We start from the raw sequence: 20714 nt of genomic DNA, 5'->3' as shown, positions 1-20714 counted from the left end.
TAGAGTAAAGGATTATTCTAGCAACTGCTGGGTCTGAGGCTGCTACAGATGGATGCATGATGAACGCATCCTCTAAAATCCTAGTATAAATATTAAAAATGTTTGGTTGGAGTTCTTATTCAGATAGCTGTTTATAAGGATGTGTATATGTATGTGTAAAATATTTCACAATGTATTAAAATTGATACTTAGTTTAGCCCAACAAACCGAGACATACAATCCTGCTTTGGTTATTCATCTTTGTGATCGATCTGAGAAAAAGCATTTTCTTTTTCTAGATTTTTTTAATTCTAATTTTTTTAGTTATTAGAACTTTACAATTATACATAGGAGAAAAAACTTTTTATTAATACCGTAAGGTCTAATTTTTTGAATGATTCTTTTTTCTTTTTTAAAAAATCATTCTTTTTGTTAAATTTTGTAGTACTGGAAATTGAACCCAGGGCCTCATGCATGCCAAGCATATGGCCTACCACTGAGCCAAATCCCTGAGCCTCTGATATTTTTTAACAGAAAAAAATAAATAGAACATAAGAAAGTGTGAGAGCAGGTTCCATGTATAGCTATATAAGAACACCAAAGCAAAGCAGAGATTGCTCAAGTTTTTATTAATTTAACCAATCATTTAGAAAATTTGATATCTATATATCAGAGTGTTTGCTTGGGACTAGACACATGAAGGTAAGTCACAATGTCTACAATGAAGTGTATACAGGTGCCTCAGCTTAAGATGTCTCTACCATAACTCTTTCCTCCTCCCACCCCCCTCTCTCTGTTATATCTAATTAAATGGTACATATATATCTTCACCTCTTTGGGGGTAAATGTAATAATAAGAATCTAACCTTAAACAGCTTATATACAATGTAGGTTGTTTCCTTTCCAGCCTGATTTAACTATTACAAGTGATTCCAGTGTCGTGAAAATGATTGCCAGAGAAGTTGTTGGTATTATTTTAAAATACTTGGTATTGTTCAGTTTACTTCTTTTCCTTAGGCTGTAATTTGTCACCATATTCTCCTATAACATAGAAGAGTTATTGGCTTTTAAGGTTTTGCTTTTAGAGTCCGCTCAGTTTCTTGTTCTAGATTCCTTTGATCTATATTTTAAGTAGTTAAAAAATATCCTCTCCCTTCCATTAAATTTTTGAATTTTGAAATTGTTCTTCTGTGTCTTTTCTCACCTTTTCAAACTTGTCCATTTCTTTTGGGAACTGAGGCTTAACAGGTGATATGCCCCTCGTCTTCTATCTTTTCTGTACCATCTTCTCTGCAAGTCCCAGTCATTCTGGTTGGTTTGGCCCCTATGTTTCTGTATAAACATGATTATTTCACTGAGCATTCATACATAGATGTTCCCTCTAGCAAGTCTTCCCTCTACCAAGTTTTGTAGTTCCTGAAATAATTGATTCCAAGAACTTTATCCAGAAGAAGATCCTCATTTGCATTTTGTTTAGTGACATTTTTTAACCAATATTAATACTGCCCTTGACTTCTTTTTACTAGTCTTTCTTATACTCTCTGGATTTAGAAACCATATAGTTGTCACTGGCTAAGTAAATGTCAGCTAATGCTTTTCAACACATTAAAATGCATATCCTTTTGGATGTGGGAATTTTTTTACATTAACTTTAAAATAGGGAGTTATTTTTGGATGCATTAATAAAACCTCTTAGGCATTATCTTCCATTAGTGTTCAACTGTTACTTTTTATTTTAAATGAGATTTAAGAAGAAGCTTCAATTTGAGAGGATTAACAATTCTAAAACATTGTGAATTGAGGAAGATACAAGACCATAATAGCTTATATTTACTTCTATACATTGACTTTAATATTTTCACATTTTGTGTTGAAGTGTATTATTATCTTTATGTTAAAATGCTGGGAAATCTCATGTCTAGAGAGGCATGGTGTCTACTACAGAGTACAGGGTCAACCACAGCAGCAAGAAGATGAGCCAGGCATGTTAGGCTTACGTGATCAATGTTACACACATGGACCTGGTAAAATTGTGCTGGAGTGACTAACATATTCATTGAAGAAACATTTAGATCTCTTCTGTGAACCTAAAGGCTCTTCAAAGTCTAAGTTGCTGATCTTCATCATCATATTACAGATATAATGGTATAGTGATTGATAAACAACTGAAACTCCCTTCATACTTAATGAATGAATGAATCTATCAAGAGGGGTCAGAAGCTGAATGGAAGAAAGAGAATAGAAAGACTGGAGGGTGTCTTAATTTCTGCCCTACTCCTCCTGTTAGTAGAAAAGTAAAATGACTTATTGTCATAAACTTGTAACTCTAACAAGGATAACAGTTTTTATGCAAAGGCCAGATAGTAAATACTATTAAATTCGTAAATTCTTGGCTTTGTGGGTCATATCACTGCTATATTCATTCATTCCTTTCTTCCTTCCTCTCTTCCCTTTTCTTTCCCAAGCAATTTAAAAATGGAAACCTGTTCTTAGCCTGTAGGCAGTATAAAAAACAGACCTGGACCAGATTTGGCCTTTGGGCTATAGTTTGCTATAGAATAAAATCATTAGAAAAGCATACATGGAATTCATGTTGTTTTATTATGTTTTATTATGCTTTATTATGCTATGCTTTATGACCAGGACCTTTAAGGTTCTTCCTATAACTAACATCATTTGTGTATAGTTCAAGGCTTTGTGTCAGGGGTGCATAGTATGTAGCTCCGCTTTTATCATTTTTATGACTTTATGATTTATAATGTTCTTAGATTTTGATGTTGGATTATACTGGTCATGTAAAAACTAATTGAATAGTGTTTCCTACTCATCAGTTGTCTGAGAATTTTCATATGATACTGGATTTGGTCCTTGAATGTTTTTTAGAATTTACTGGTAAAATCACCTAGGCTTGGAGTTGCTTGGGGAGACATTTTTTGATAGTTAAATTTCTTTTATAGATAAAGGGATCTTCATTTTCAGTTTCTTCTTGTGTCAATTTTACTTTTATTTCTTAAAGAATTTGTCCCGTTTATCTAAGTTGTCAAATTGTTTGGCATAGCATTGTTCTTAGTTTTTTAATCTTAATTGTAAGATCTGTATTGATAAATCTTTTCTGATATTGTTTTCTGTTCTCCTTTTTCTTAATGTCACTGGAGTTTTGTCCATTTTGCTCATTTTCAAAGAACCAATTTTTGACTTGGTTACTTTTCTCCATCGTTTCCCATCACATTTGTTTCTAATATTTTGTTATTTCCAACCTTCTAGGTACTTTGAGTTTACCTTTGTTCCTATATCCTTGAGGTAGGACCTCAAGATTGATTTATAGGGAATTTTTATTTTAATGTAATAAAAACACATAAATTTCCCTAAAATCACTTCAGATTCATCCCACAAGTTTTGATATGCTGTAGTTTCAGTTAAAACAATTTTCTGATTTCTCTTGTGATTTTTATCCATATATTTAAAAAGTGGTTTAACTTCCAGATATTTGAGGATGTCCTAGATATTTTTTTTTATTAATTTATTTGTTCTAATTAGTTGTACATGAAAGTAGACTGTATTTATGCATTTTGATAAATCATACTTAAATGGAGTATAATTTCACATTTTTCTGGTTTACATATTGTAGGATCACATTGGTCATACAGTCATGTATGTACATGAGGTAATAATGTCTGTTTCACTCTACTATCCTTCCTACCCTGCTTCCCCTCCCTTCACCCCCCTCTACCTAGATATCTTAATGTTATTGATTTCTAATTAAATTCAGTTGTGGTCAGAGGATAAATTTTGTATGATTTTTGAACCATGTAAGTTTTTTAAGACTTGTTTAAAATCCCAGTCTGCATTCTCTCTAGGTAAATGGGTATGCACATTTGAAAAAGGGAATAGTCTGCAGTTGTAAGATGCAGTATTCTATAAATGTTTATTAGATCAAGTTGGTTGATAGTGTCACTCAACTTTCAGGTCTATGCTGATTTATATATTTTTAAAAATTGTTCTCTCAGTCACCAAGAGAGGGGGTGATAAGATCTCTAAGTATGATTTTGGAATGGTCTGGTTCTCATGTTAATGTTAATTTTTGTTTTATGTATTTTGAAGGTTTGTTATCAAGCATATATGCATTTATAATTATTTTGTTTCCTGATGAATTGTCTATCATTATGAAACATCCTCTTTATGTGTGGTAATGCATTTTGTCTTGAAGTTATTTTATCTACTATTAATATGGCAACTCTGGCCTTTGTGTGGTTAATGTTTGTGTGTTAAACTTTTATGTCCATTTTCTATCAAACTTTTTGCATTTGAAGTATGTATCTTTTAGAAAGTATATAATTTGGTTCAGTTTTTTTTAATCAACTCTTTCAATCTCCACCTTTCATTTATTTATTTAGCATTTAACAAAACCCCATAGTATTTTTGGATATGAACTTATACTTTTATCATTTCTTTCCTGTTTATTCTCTCTACTCTTTGAACTTTCTCTTCTCCTTTCCTGCCTTTTTAAAAAATTATTATTTAAGTATGTTTTGGTATTGAATTTCGAATTATTGATTTTGGCTATGTCAGTTTGGATTTTTTCTGTCCACTTTGAGTTAATAGTTTACCACTTCAGGTTAAATATAGATATCTTGCATATAGGTTTCATTACCATGCCCTGCTATCTTTTTATATGATTGTCATATGTATTGCATCTATAAACATTGAAAAACTACTAGAAAATGTTTCGATTTTGCTTAAAGAAGTTATATTTAAAGAATTAAATGAGAAAGTTATAGCATTTTATATATTACTATTTCTTATGCTTTTTCCTGATATTATTTCTATTTGTTCTGAACAATGTTCCAATTCCATTATATATTCCTATTTCCTATGCTTTTTCTCTGATACTATTTCTATTTGTTTGGAACAACTTTTTTCAGCATTTCTCATAAAGCAGGAACCCAGGCAAAAAATTTTAAAATTTTTCTTTATCTAAACCCTTTTGACAGAAATTATATTGGATCTAAATTGGATTGGGAAGTTTTGTATATTAATGATATTAAATCTTCCAATAAAAATTCAATGAATATCCATTTATTTAGATATTCTTAATTTTTTTCAGTCGTGCTTTATACTTTTCAGTGTGTATGTCTTTTCTTTTGTTAAATTTATTCCTTAATATAATATATAATTACTTTTGATACTATTAAAATGGATTTTTTTGATTAGTCATTGTTACTGTCTTAAAGTTTATTTTTTCAATATATGGATGTTTTATCTTGCAAACTTGCCGAACTCATTTATTGGCTATAATAGATTTTTAAAAGACTCCTTAGGGTTTTCCAGGAGATAGCTTTATTTTGTCTATTACAGAATGATATATTTTCTGGATAGAGAGGTTTGGTTGCACAGCTTTTTTCTTTTAATACTCTGAAAATAATGCTGTATTGTTTTTGATCTACATGGTTTCTGACAAGAATTCTGAAACTATTGGAATATTTTCTCTCCTATATGTAATGTGTCACTTTTTTGTAGCTCATTTCAAGATTTTCTTTTTTCCTTTTATGTTTTGGCAACTTTGTTATGATATATCTATGCATGGTTTCCTTTAAATTTATTCTGTTTGGGTTTCATGAGTCTTAAGTCCATCTATGTACTTTTATCTAATTTGAGATGTGCTCAGCCATTATTCCTTCAATTATTCTTTTCTGCCTCACTAGTCTTCTCTTTTTCTCCAGTTAACAATTTTTCAGATTTTTTTTTTTTTTTTTTTTTTTTTTTGTATTTCTGTCTCAAGGATCTCTCAGACTGGTTAATTCTTTTTAATTCTATGTTCTTTCTTTTCTTCATATTGAATAATTTCCGTTGCTATCTTTTAAATTTCTCTGCCTTTTCCTCTGTTATTAAGTTCATTCAATAATTACTTTTAATTTCAGATATTACATTTTTTTGAGTTAAAAATATCCAGTTTGGGGTCTCTCTCTCTCTCCCTCTCTCTCTCTCTCTCTCCCTCCGTGTGTCTCATACCTTATACTTTTCTGCTGAAATTTTCATTCATTTTAGGTTTGTTTCCTCTTGTAGCAGAATTATTGTAGCTGTTTTAACATCTTTGATAATGTTAACTAACATCCGAGTCATCTCAGGATTGGCTTTTGTTGTCTTTTTGTTTCAAACTGGCTTACATATTCATACTTTTTTTGTCAAGTAGTTGACTATACCCTATACATAATGTCATAGACTTGGAATTCTATTACAGTCTTCTGAAGAATGTTTGGTTTTAGTGGATGAATACCTGTTTGGGTTTCAATAGATAATTAACCTGATTAATTCCATCTTGTTTCTGTTAGCAGTGGCTCAAATCTCAGTTCAGTTCTCTAAGCCTTTGCTATACTGCATGGGTTTATCCTACACATGTGCATGTTTTTGAGTTAGGCTGAGATTTTTGTGCTCTTACATAGTATGAGGGATTTTCTCTTCCTGTCTTTCACCCTTTGAGATTTCTCTTCCATTGTCTGACTTCAGGGTCTCCTTTCGTTGCACCTCAAGCTAGACAGATGGCAGTTTCTCTCATTTTAGCATTCTGTATTACAGATCTGCTCTGACTACGACCCATCCTCAGGGTGATGACATTAAGAAACACAACCAGGAAACTAATTCCTATGCTGAGTATCTCTCCAAGTTTTGTGTGTCTTCCCTAGTCTTTCTACCTTCTCGGAGTCCTCAAATAGTATTGTTGTTGCTTTCCCAGTCAGTGGAGAGGGGTAGATTGTAGGGAAACTACATTGCCATCAAAGAATTGGAAAGTATCCAGAACCTTTTATTAATAAAGAAGAAGGTTATTGCTACACAAAACAGAGTAGTGATGGGGTAGCAGGAGTACCCGCCATAGTTCTCCAAATATTTAAATCTATTTTAAAATCAGAGACAATTTTATTACAGTCAAAACAATTTTTTTAGATTTTTGCACAGGGTAGAATCTTAGAAATTTGGGATTGGATGGAAATTCATATTATAAATCTAACCTCACCATTTTCCACTTTATGTCCCAGAGTGAAGTTTAGATAAAATTAACTCACTTCACTGTCCAGATTCACTGTGTGGTTGCCGTATGTGCCATATACATTCACATGAGTCTGTGTCCTGAAGTCATCGTCCCTATGTCTAGAGTATGAGTGTGATATTTTTTCAACCCCAAAACCTAAAAATTAGACAAAATTCTATGAAAGGGAGAACCCAAACAAGTTTGCATATACACACTGGTTGTGTTGAATTTGACATGGTTGGTCTATTTTAAATTCCATTTATTTTGGCCCAGGAACACAAATACAAGTAAGATTCAGTGGTTGCTATTCTGATTTTAGAAAGTGTTTTTAAAAGTATGAAAAGGACTTAAATGGGATTACTCTGTGTTTCCCTAAGAATATGAGAATACAATTTTCTTTTAAAAACAATGAATGCTACAGTTAATCTAAAATTTGTAAAATGCTGATTGTAGTGGTAGAAATAACCAAATTGGCTATTTAAAAATATGTTTCTAGCAAATTTACTAAAATATGGATGCTTCATAAAAGAGGTCAAATATTTGAGGATTTCTCAGAGCCCTTTTCTAGCATATCCCTGTTTTTAAAGTAGTTTGCATTTTTATTTAAAGATATCTTTAAATATACAACTTTGATGTCACTTCCAAGTTAAAAAAAAAAAAAAAGTACAGTACAAATACTTGTTTAGTTCAAAGCCCTGCACTCTAATTCCCTCCTGTTCACTCCAATTGCTAGCTTCAGCTAACACTTCAGTCATTTGAATAATACTTACTGCATACACACTATTGTGCCAGGCAGTATTCTAGACTGGAGATACAGTGATGGGGTAAAGGTTGGATGATATTTCAACAAAACCCAAGCAACTAAATACATAAAATTTTCAGAGTGGTAACTAGTATGAAGGAATAAAGATAGAGAGGATGGTTCAAAGGAGAACAGAGAAGGACTCTTAGAAAAGATTACCTTTTAACTCCACATTTGCCATCCTTCAAGAATCAACAATGGAAAAAGGCCCTAAAGCAGACATAAGCTTGGTGTTTCAGCAAGCACAAAAGAAGGTGGACTGGGTGGAGTGAAGTAGGATTTGGAAAGTAAGGGATTATAGAAATCTTCACACATACGTAATCATAATTGGGACCTTAGCAGTTGTGACAAGAACTTCAGATGTTATTCGTGGTCATTTGCTACAGCTAAACAGACCTTTTCAAAAGTTCTCTCCAATGCAGCCTGTAGTAAGACTCTCAAAATAAAAATAATTAAAAGGGCTGGGGATGTAGCTCAGTGGTAGAGGGGCCTCCGGGTTCAATCCCCAGTGCCAGGGGAAAAAATTATCTCTACCTAACCCTTTATGGTCTCATTCACGTAGTTGTTTTTAAATGGACGTCTCTGCCTCATTTCTTCCTGTCCAACTCATATCCCGTTTTTAGAAGTGGAGCTCAAGCCCAATATTATCCACAAAGCTGTTCCTGACTGCTCTTGTTTGATATATTTCTCTGTTTTGTGTATATCCAACCCATTCTTTAAAGCTTAGGTATTTATTGAAAATTTACTATATGCCAGGCTTGTGCTAAACACCAGAAATATGTCCTTGTCCTTCAATCCCATTATTTGTTCACAAAGAATAATAGGTTGCACCATTATTTTGCTGCTCATTCAGATGAGCATATCCTTATAAATAAGCATGATTAATGTTGTAACCAATGAAAAAGCATGTTGTCTGACAACATTGTGGAGGGAACTACCTCTACCCTAGCAGAGTTTCTAAAGATGAGGAAGAGTTTGCTGTATGAGGAGGGCAAGGAAGACCTTCTCAGACTCTGGGTCTAAATGTGCAAAGTATCAAGAAATGAGTAGGCATTCATGGAAGAAGTAGATGGGCAGCAGAAATTTGGGCATGAATTTATCAGTTTTTCAGGACTTTTTGCATCATGCCTTGCCTAGAAGTTTAGACTTAATGAATAATAGGGGAAATAAATGTGGAAAGTTGCCTGGTGGCAGTATCAAGGATGATTTTGGCTATGGAGAGAAAGAAGATAGGAGGTGATGGTCTGTTTGAATAGTCCAAGTGAACAATAAGGATCTGAATTTAGACAATGACAGTGTAAATGGATAGGGCTGGATTTAAGATTTAAGACCTTAAAAACAACCACTATTTGTAACCAATTGATTGTGAAATATATAGAAAAAGATTTTGGTAGGTCTGGCTTGAGTGAATGTTTTCCCCATTGACTAAAATAGAAAGCAAGAGAAGGGGCATGGTTCAAGGAGAGATAATTAGTTCCATTTTGATCAGGTTATGTGGGAAATTATTGTAGGACACCTTAGACCCCTATTGTGCTTATTGAGTTTACAATTCTATTGGTACTTAGCAGGTGCTGCTGTGTGTCCTGTGTGGTTAGTATCCTACTTATAAGGGTGACATCTTACTAGGTGGAATGCTGATCATAAGGGAACATAATCATGCATTTCACTTTTCCATGTGTTCTTTAGAAACATACACATAATCTCTGTCCCTAGTAGGTGATATCTTAGTCCATATTCTGCTGCTATGATAAAATACCAGAGATTGGGTACATTATGAACAACAGAAGCTAATTTGGCTCATGGTTCCGAAGACTAGGAAGTTCAAAAGCATGGCAGTGGTATCTGGTGAGGGCCTCTATGCTGCATTAGAACATGGCAGAAAAGCAAATGAGCATGTGCAATATAGAGAGGGGCCAAGAGAGGGCCACATGTATGATAAACCCACTCTCAGAGTAACTAACCAACTCCTGAGGTATCAGCGTTAATCATGAGAGCCCTTATGACCCAATCACCTCTTAAAGCTCTCATCATTAAAATGCCAATTAAATTTTAACATGAGTTTTGGGAGGGAACATTAAAACCATACCATGTATACAATAAAGATATATTTAAGAAGAAATGAATAGAATTTAAACTCTGAACTATTTTACATGTGGCTTAACTGTTCTGTTAGACCCCATGTACTTGATAGAACAATAAAGAGCTCATTGTTTGAGTGCCGGCCTGGCTTTCCACTTGTACCCATCTTTGTCTCTTTGTTAGGAAATGTATCATAGCAGTAATTCACAGAGAATTTGAGGTAGGTCCCTATATTTTTTAAAACTGATTCTTTTTGTAGTTTATGTAGCAGATGGTCTTGTGGTGATGGCATTTTATGGTATATAAATGGAGTCTTTAAAGGTTCTAAGTTTAAAAGAAAGGGAGTGGCCACATCCATCTTATTTTTGATCGTCACCTGGTATCTAGAGCTATAATTGGTACATAGTAGAATTCTAACAAATATTTAACAGATGAATGGGTAAATATAGATTCCCCACCTTTTTTTTTTCTAATTTGTGGGACATTTTCATATAGATCTGGTATTGAACATATTCCCTCAATACTCAGTCTTCTGTTAATTCTGAAAGTACTTCGAATCAATTGTACACCTATGTACTTGAAGGAAATTTTATTTTCTGACCTTTGTCAATTTCACAAGGTAGGCAGCATGGAGAACTATTCTACAGTCCTTTGTGCACATCTGTAGGGAGAAAAAAAAATTATCTCCCTTTGCCACTGCTTTCAGAATTGCTCTTAAATCAGCCCTTTTGGGGGAATCTGATTTTTCTCTATTGTCTGTTCAGGATGTGACCTATTCCCCTTGGATTCATCAAGTCTGTGGTGATTACTCACAGAAGAGGGCAAAGGGGGCTGCCAGTGGATCTCTTAATTGACTGGAATGTGGTAAACTGGAAGCACTTTAAGGATGCCAGGCTGGTCCTTGCAGGTATAGAACACAGCACCCACTGGGAGTGAAGAAAACACTTGGCACCCACAAAGCAAGTGCTTCTTTGGCCTCGTGTCGCCTTAGTTCAGTCCCATACTTGGGGTTTTCGTCTACTGTCATCACAGGAATGTGGACTGCTTACCCATTGCAGTGATGGGTAAGCTTCCATGTTGGAGGGTCAGTGGGGGCATCCCCTCTGCAGCCCCAATCCTGCCTCTTCATTGCCCCTTCTTCTTATCTGCCCTTCCTGTCTTTCTTGGTCTTTCCATTTTTCTGAACTCTATTCATCTGTCACATCTTCTTGAAATCCTTCTCCAGGGATTTTACCTTTGGATCTGGGTTAGTGTTTTCTGAGGTGTCCTTACCAGGAATCATCCAGGCTCCAACCAGGAGATTCTTTTTCTTCCTGAGGCCCTTAAAATGACCAGCTATATAGGGTTCATCCTCAGAGAGGCTCTAACGCATCGCTGAATAGCCCAAATAATTACTGTGTAGTAGCCAAAATAATTAAGAGTTACTCAGGTCTTTTGAAGGATTTGCTGGGGGATTGAGGGGACAGTTCAGAGTTACAGTAATAAAGTCCCCTGTCTGCTCCTGTTCAGACCATTCTCTTCCTAGAACCAACCTAATCCTTTCTTTTGTAGCACTTTATTGTGAATCAGAGCTCTCCCCACAAGCTCCTGGCATAGTGTCTGGGATATGGCAAATGCCCCATAGATGGGAATTGTTATAAACATGGTTTTGTTGGTCTCAACAACCCAATGAGGCAGGTAAAGCAAAGGTAATTGTTACACCCATTTGTCAGATATTTGTCAGATGAACAAACAAAAGTTCCAGGGAGCATTCAAGCTGCTTGCCAAAAGTTATACAATTTAGAAAGTGAAACTGGGACTCCAACGTGAGTTTTGACTCAAATTCCCTAATCTTAAAATGTATCAAGATTGGCTCAATTCATATTTTTCAATTACAGATTTTTGAGATAGAAAAAAGATCAGATTTGGTCCTCTAATCTCATTGCAAAGAATTTCTAACCATAACCTGTCTTCTTCCCCCACCTGCCTGGTTCCAGAGGTTTTCCTTACCTTTCAGAGTCCCATCTTTGGTGCTGTCAGCTTATCCCCATTTTTTTTTTTTTCTTTTTTTTCTGCTCTTAATCTGCTGCAGCCCTTAGAGTGCATAAGGTGGGGTGGGTATTTCTGTATATGCTAAGTAGACACCTCCCTCCTGTTCCTCCCAACTAGCTAATACTCTCTCTCAGGGAATCTGGAGTCTAATCCACTTGAAAGTCATGCAAATAAAGAAGAGGACAATGGAATGGATAAAGATGAGAGAATAGGTGGGAACATCAGTCTAGGGAAATCCTGCCCAGGCAGCCTCCACCTCTGGGTAAGTCCTGGCAAAGGAGTCATTAGTTTGGATTCTATCTAATTGGGCAAAACTTTGCTTCTTATTGCTTTCAGTGGCTTTTGCTTTTTTTTTTTTTTTTTTTCCTTTGTGTGTATGTAAAATTAAGGGAGTTAGTCAGCTCTTAGATTTTTATATCATATACTCAGAAGTCCTCTGGGCAGGCAGGTTATTTGAATAGACACAGTGGTCTGGGCAAGTACTTATGCAGATGTGGGAATGAATGATGGAGACTGTGGAAGCTGGAGAGAGTCATATACTTAGCTGCGTGCATTGCTGAACTGGAGGAACTGGTAATGATCTATCCAAAACTGTTCCTGAGATTGGACTATGGGAATAAGCAGCTTATTTAAGAGGTGGTCCTAAGAAGCATGGTGAAGGAGAGGGGGAATCAGAGTGCGAAGAAATGAAAGCCATTGAAAGATGCATTAATGAGTGTGGGCAGCTGGGTCGGGATCACTCTTGAGAACAGCCTGAGAGAATACTTACAGCACACCCAGAATCAGGCTTTTGAGGGACAAGGAAATTACCATTGATAACTGTAGGCAGGATGCTGCTGGAGGTAGGGAGCTTTGAGTTAATAAGGGAACTGTCCTTCCAAGCTGTAGGGGATGCAGTGGGATGTGTGTGGGAGCCAATGGTATCTGCTCCCTTACCATTTGCTTTTTCAGGAAGCCTGAAACCTCACTTGTGGGGGGGACTTTCCTGATTTTTAAGTTGACCACTAAGTCAATTTTTCTTAAATCTGAAAAGGTCAAATAAAAGACATTTGTAGGCCATATTTGACCAATGAAACATCTGGGCTACTTATTATGCTAAATGCTTTAAAGACATTATGCTTTTTTTTTTTTTTCTCAAAGGAACAAAAAGGGGAGGAGTGTCATTATCATCCACATTTGATACATGAGGAAACTGAGGCACACAGAGACTATGACTTCTCTCCAGTCAAGTAGCTGTTCATTGGTGATTCCTGAGCAGCTTGTTGCCCTGGCTTTCACAGATTTTTCCCAGACCGGATGTGCAGGAAAAGACAAGCCTAAATTCTCCTAGCATTTCATCTTTTTCCACTTAAAATCAAACTAAAGTCTTAGATTATCCAGATTTCTGCTTCTCTAATTAAATGGTTTCCAAAATAAAAGTTTAGACCTGAAAAACACTTTTTCTTTGAAATTTTTAGTTTCAGGGTATTTTATTAATTCATGTGAGAGTGACTTAGACTTAGGAGAAAAACCATATACTAAAAAAAGTTTATAGACTTGAAATTCCTAAATATTAGTTGTCTAAAGACAGGAAAAGACATAATCTCAGAGATTCCAATATTATTACACACATTTATTTTTCAGCTGAACACAGGAATACAAGAAACTTTGAGGGAAAAACATGTTCTATTTTTGTTAATGAAATTTTCTATTTTGCTTCCCCATCAATTCAGACTGATTGATAGCTCCACTGTAGACATGTCAAGGTGGAATGTGGCAATATTTATTCTATTGTTCTTATCTTTGCAAATATTAGGTACAAAGAATTTATAATATCCTCTCCAAATTCAAAAGGGAATGATGTTTGTAGACAGGAAATCTAGTGCATTCATCTCACATATTTGGTGCTTTCTGTACAGGCTTTGAGCCCTTAAGGGATGGCTGCAATCACTGAGTGTTTCTAGGATAGTGAGTTTTATTTGAAGCATTTGAGCAATTTTTAGAAGATATGAACTTTTTGTAGTCAGCTTTTTACTATCTTGGATAAAAAATAAATTTGGTTGAGCAAACTTTGCAAAGCATTTCTTTAAAGACTGAGCTGTGGCACTTTGAAATCAAATGTTTTTCCTCCCTCTTACTTTATTAACAAATGATCATGGTGATTCCCACCATAACATCTGTGTTTGCACTAACAGGAGTTTACCTGTTTCAGTGCCTTTATTTTCTGGTAATTTTAATAATCAAAATTTTACAAATGCACAGAAAATAATAGCAATAAACAAGTGGTATTCAAGGAATTGACTACTTAGTAGGGAAATTTATTTTATATTTTTCTAAATAAAAAAACCCACTGAGAATTATATTAGAGCACACAATAAGTACAATGATAGAAGTTCAGAAACAATTAGAAACTAAAGAAAGGAAGCAGGTGTGCTGGCACATGCCTGTAATCCCAGCAACTGAGGAGGCTGAGACAGGAGGATCGGAAGTTCGAAGCCAGCCTTGGTAACTTAACAAGACCTTAAGCAACTTAGTGAGAACCTGTCTCAAAAATTTAAAAAAGGGCTGGGGATGTGGCTAGGTGGTTAAGCATGCCCCTGGATTAAATCCCCAGTACCAAAACCAAAACAATGAAAAAACCTTTAAGGGCAGTGGCTTCAACCGTGAGAGAGAGGCACAGGACAAGAGGAGTGGTGATTCTTGAAGAACAAATTATTCAGGCAAAGTTGGAAAAGGGAACAAGAGCATTTAGGCATAATGTGTTGAGATAATGCAAGTTAAGGACTGGACGAGAGTGAGCACAGGCTTGAGGAACTGAAAGAAATGCCCTATTGCATCCTGGGTCAGGGTAAATGAGCAGAAGGTGGGGTCAGATGAATCTAGGTTTTGTTGTAGACCATGTATTAAAGTAAGGATTCCATAGGTAGAGTGTGATTTCTATGCTTCGCTATTGATCCTTCCTGGAGAAACATGGAGAGAAAACACCATGAGTAGGGGGCTTCTGGCTGCTTCAGGATAGAGGAACCATCTCGAGATGATGAAAAGTCTGTTAGCTGGATGTCAGCTTTAAAATGTTACATTGACATCTAGAAGGGTTTCTTCCCCTCTTCTATCAAATAAGATTATGAGAGAAATCACGTGTTCCATTAAAGGACTTACATTAAGAATTTGTACATTCGAGATTAAAATTTTACTCCAAAGTCAGTTTCCTAGTTATCTGGGTTGTTGACTTCTTACCATTTATAAAGTACTGCCTTTAAGAATTACACCTATTTAATTGTCATTCTAAATCCATTTCTCTTAGAAACATGCTATTTAATTTTCTAAAAAAGAAGCTCAAAATATGTTTTCTTTTGTTCCTTTATTCAGTATTTATTGAGTCTTACCAAGTGCCCATTGTGGAGCTGGCACAGTTGACAGCTTTGCACTTGACTATTGCTCAGTACCTCACTGAATAATTGAGTAATTTTCTAATTATATATTGTAATGAGTGTGATGCTTGCATGTTATTTTTATACAAAGATAAATTAAACAATTTTCTAAATGTTTTAGTTACAGAGAAAATAAATTAATAAATACAAATTTGATATCACCCACCAGACAGTCATCACTGAGCAAGTGTTTGGGTAGGAGGGGGTGTTTTAATCAGCTTTTCATCACTATAACAAAATACCTGATGTAGGTATAAAGGAAAGAGATTTATTAAGCTTAGTTTTGGAGGTCCAAAGTACAATATTAGGAGGCCACCATTAGTTTGGCCTCATGGCTGGACCACATGTAGGCACAAATGGTCACATAGTGAACCAAAGATGAGACAGACAAATAGATAGACAGACATACCCTGGGGTCCTACAGTTTACTTTAAGGACATAGCACCCAGTGACCTAAGAATCTCCCACTAGGTGCACCTCTTAATTCCACAGGACCTCCAAATAAGTTTTGGACCTTGGGACCAAAACTTCATATATGGACCTTTGGGAGACATTCAACATCCAAACCATAGTAGTGGGTTCATTAAAAATAAAATGTATAATGCATAAGACTTGGTACCCATTCAGAGCATTGGTAAGGAATCGGATCATATGTAGAAAGAGAGAAGAGAATAATAAAAGGCAAATATTAAGAACTCAATTATGGTTGAAATTGCAAAATGCAATAGGGGTACAAAGAAAGAAGATCTCAGTATGAGCCAGAATAATCCAGTTTTCCTGATATAGGGAGGCTGGAGCCCAGCCTGCCAGCTGACATTGGGTGTTCATGGCTTGTCTTGCTGGGGGAGGTTTTATGTGTGAAAATAATTTTGATGCTTACAGGACCAAGCTCTAATGTCACTGCTTTAAGAAATATAACCTTCCAACTACTTTCTTACGGAGATAGGATGGTCAAAAATAACATCTTTGCAATACTTGGCCTCTCTTTGACTAAAACCATTTGGTACAAGGAATGATAACAACTCTATCTATAAACAACCCTTACACAAAAAGCAACTTTCACTTCCCGGGTGTTGTTCACACATGATCCACTATGACAATCAAAAGACAAAATTCCCTAAGTGCTAATAGGAGACTGAGGAGATAATGCAAAGACTCTGACTGAACTTGAATTTTCCCTGAGGCTCTGCCTCATTTTCTGATATATAAATAAGTGTAATACCTGGTTACTATTGTACAGTCATTTCCATAAATTCCATTATGTTCTAAGAGTGTTTGTGCTTGTCTTAAAGTATCTTGTCCAAATCGGCAGTGTGTGAGAATGGTTATCATTAACTTTGACACAGCATTCTGGAAAGATCAGTCAACGTAAAGGATGTACATCAATATTGTGAAGTGACTTCATTGCAGAGGTAATTTATCCAGTAAGGAAGTTTCCTTTGAAAAGATAATCTCATTTAAGGGCTCCAAAAAACTGAAATATTGCTAGTTCCTTTTTCTTTTTCTTTTTTTTTTAAGGAACTCTCAATCCAGTTATGAATTTTTCAGCTCGTTGGCAGCCCAAAGAGATAATGCATTACTTTGCTGCTTCTTAGGCATAACAACATATAAGGTCACCAGAAATCTACATCATTGTCTAAAAACCAGCATATGTGATGATGCTCCAGGGAACTAGACTACTGCTTAGATCATCAGAGAGATGAATGAAACACAGCCTAGTGTTTAAGATCTTAGCTCAGCTTTCTGGGAGGGAAAAATCATCTTCCTTCCCCCCCCAAATTTTAAGTTTTAAAAATACTCTTATGACAATATTAATATCCATAGTCATTAAAAATTCCTCTGCAACCCTATTAATCTAACATATTTGATTATACTTAAATATTTTTCCTTCCAGTCTTTGTCCTGATCTATATGTTTATTTCACCAGTTATAATCATAGTAACATATAACGATATTTTCACATAATAGTGCATGGTTAGCATTTCCCATGTTTTTATAGTGTTCATATTTGTAATTTTTATGAGATGCCTAGTATTCTAATGGACGGATGCTCCATCATTTAAGTTTTAGTGTTTATGTATTATGAAATATCTTCATGCACATATTTTTGTTTTGAGAATTTTAAAGTATAAATTCGATAATTACTGGGTCAAAGAGCAAGAACACTTTTATGATTCTGGATATGTATTGCCATATTATGTAAATCTAGTTTTTACATCATTATAAGCAACATATTTCTATGTTACACCGTATTGATAGCACTGAGAATTTATATTTTCTCTAATATAATATATGCCAAATGGTACTTTATGTTGCTTTTAATGTACATTTCTTTGATAATTAGTAAGACTGAAGATTACTCCCAGTGTTTTTGGAACGTTTGCTCTCTTCCTTGTGATCATCATAATTTTGCAATTGGACGGCAATGAACAAGGCTTTGGGGCAGAAGAAGTACTTCCTGAACAATGAGGCATTCAGAGAGAGGGAGTCCTGGGAACAGAATTTATTTGGCATAGTAATAGAATTCTCTCCTATAAATGTCTGTCCATTGTGTAGATGGACATAAAAAGGATACTGTTTTAGCCATATATCACACTGCAATTTCTGAATCCCTAAGGAATGTTTTTTTGGCCAAGTGGTCAAAAAATGTCTTACTTTGGGATAACATATAAAGATTATTTTCCATCTGGGAATATAATTTTCTGCTCTTGGCACAATTACAACCTGGAATTAGAGAAAGGAAATCATTTTTTCAGGGTCTTACAGTCTTTGTATGTCATTTTGTCTCCAAAGGTGGTATGGATTTGCAGGAGTGGTTTCCCCACGTGCCCCTGGTGGTTCTCATGACCTGTCACCTCATTCCCTGTGACACTCCTGGGTCCTCTTCTGTTAGCACTGATGGGGTAGTGGATTCCGCTTTCCAGGAAGCATCATTTCCCCAGCCATTTGAGAGAAGCCTGCTGCTGGGTTAATGGTGTGAGTTTCGTGGCCTATTTTGAATCAATGAATGAATATTTTTGAGTACTGGGAGAGTGTTGGATATTAACATCTAGTTTAGAATATGAGTAGATGTTACTTTGTCAATGTTGGGTGATCGATTTGTCATTATATTCTAGTTTAGATTTTGAATGAATAGAACCATTTCTGAGGATGTCGTATTTACACAACAGATCATGAAGTGTCTTAATGTAGTTCTGGCTGGTTTATCAGATGACTTCATTGATTAAATATTTACAATATAGGCATTGTTTTTAATTTTTGGTTATTTTATTTAGTCAGATTTTGATTTAAGGAAACTGTTGTTAGTTGCATGGTGAATGTTTGGAAGAAAAGCTTCTTTGACGCTGGTTATCTCTGAAAGTCACTATTTTTTTACCTCATGTGTATTTTGAAGTTTTTCATCTTAAGGCGTCTATTTTTTTGGTACCAGGGATTGAACCCAGGGAACATAACCATCAAGCCACATCCCCAGCCCATTTTATATTTTATTAGAGACAGAATCTCACTGAGTTGCTCAGGACCTCAGTAAGTTGCTAAGACTGGGTTTGAACTCATGATCCTCCTGCCTCAGCCTCCTGAGTTGCTGAGATTACAGGTGTGTGCCACCATGCCTGGTGAAGGGGTCTGTTTTTAAAGTGGCAAATTATTTTGATTTTTTTTTCACATTAGTGTGGCAATCACAGCAGAAATCATAATAATACCTAATTATCTTATAATCTTATGAAAATGTTGAGAGAGATCTTCAATAAGTTATTCCTGAAAGTACTGTCATTATTCTGGGTGGTAAGGCATCAGATTATCAGAGGTCTGAGCCAGAGCTGCAGATTAACAGCTCTGATAGAAATGAGATTCACAGGCAAAGAAGGAGGCAAATCCTGGGCAGTATGTTTAGATAAGAAGTCCATTGGAGAAGGCAGTTCTAGGCCATTGATTGACACCTACGACCAAACCAGAAGGCAGGGAGGGGTCCAAGTAAGAGTCAAGTTTGCATTTGCATCCATGTGTCCATGACAGGCTGGGCTTTGGTTCATAGACAGGAGACAGGACTGAGACACAGACATTAGAAACCACCTCTGTCTAAAGGAAGAAGAGTCAGTTTAGCTTTGTTTCTGAGATATATGGATCCTAATCCCCTTTGTAGCTCAGTGAGTTGTCTGAGGCCTTTTTTATTTTTGTTCGAAGTCCTTTCCAAAAGAGGAAAGTGTTTAGGGGCAGCACATGGGTGAGAACAAAAAAGGACACATGTATCCTGCTTCACAATTTTTAAAGAAATAGGGGTAGGGGGATCATAAAACTAGTCCAGAGGCAAATTCTTCCGGAAGCACGAGATATAACTATAGTGCCAATCTGAAGGATGGAAGGTAGGTAGAAGGAGAAGCAAGGCAGAAACTATAGATTTTTTCATTTTTACTAAACAAGACAATACTTGGTACATCCAATGACAGGCAGAAATTTACAAGGTGCTGACTTAAGGAAATATTTCAGAGAGCCTGGGTTTGACTGTGATTGGGCAGCCGGATATTAACAATTTTCAATCATTTCAGACAGCACCAGATAGTGACATATCTTCAAGTACATTGTGAATGCATCATTGGAGAGTTTGGTTCTCAGGAAGACAAAGGCTAATTCTTTCATGATTCTTTAGTCATTGGCTTGCAGCTCTTTAACTCAGGCATGATGGATCAGTCTTTTTTCTTCTAAATCAACCAAAACCTGAAAATCTGCCATCTTTGTGTTAATCAGATTAGAGCCCCATGTCCCCAAGTAGGAGAGTTGGGAGAAAAGGAGAACCCAAAGCTGACTCCAGGACTGTCCTTAGGTGAGGCTTGAATTTTTTTTTTTTTCACATTAACCTGGCAGTCATAGCATAAATCATAATAATACCTGATTATCTTGTGAAAGTGCCGGGTTGTATCTTCAACCTAATGTTATTCCTAGAAATGCTGTTATTCTGGGTGGTAAAGTATCAGATCATCAGAGGCCTGAGTCAGGTGCAAGGAGGAAATAAATGGAAGAAATGAACTCTGACTATATTGACTAATGAATCTGGCTTGGTTGATAAAGGGACAGAGACCAGTGTCCTCTGCTTGTAGTTAGCATTTCAAAAAGGCAGTTGTTGGTTCTAACAAAATAGTTAAATTAAAACTAGAAATAGATAATTATTTGAACTATTTGTGAAATGTTTCTAAAGTGTTTATGCTGCCTCAATTACTGTGTAATTAGAAGTTGGCATTTTTTTTCTTAAATCTTTTATCTCTAGCATGTATTATCTTTAGATTCATTTTATTGTTAAAATATGCTTTGCTTAAAATATAGTTAAATGCATAATTTTAATTTTACATTATTCCTTAAAATTATTTTATATCCTTTAAACCATATTATTCTTCTA

General features: G+C 35.4%; 1 protein-coding gene across 2 annotated transcripts in view; it reads left to right on the top strand.

Annotated features, from left to right (window-relative positions):
- The window catches only part of SLC35F1 (solute carrier family 35 member F1), a 377466-nt gene that overhangs the window by 118310 nt on the left and 238442 nt on the right, over positions 1-20714 (top strand). The window contains exon 2 of one of the 2 annotated variants that reach the window (XM_079149023.1): positions 12050-12177. The exons of the other annotated variant lie outside the window; for it this stretch is intronic. The gene's annotated coding sequence lies outside the window, so the exon portion shown is untranslated. The remainder of the gene's footprint in view (positions 1-12049; positions 12178-20714) is intronic. 2 annotated transcript variants of the gene reach the window in all.

This window comes from Sciurus vulgaris (genome assembly GCF_902686455.1).
Source record: "Sciurus vulgaris genome assembly, chromosome: 7".
Lineage (NCBI taxonomy): Eukaryota > Metazoa > Chordata > Mammalia > Rodentia > Sciuridae > Sciurus > Sciurus vulgaris.
Note: the sequence above shows the minus strand (reverse complement) of the source record. Positions and strands in the feature narration are given on the sequence as shown.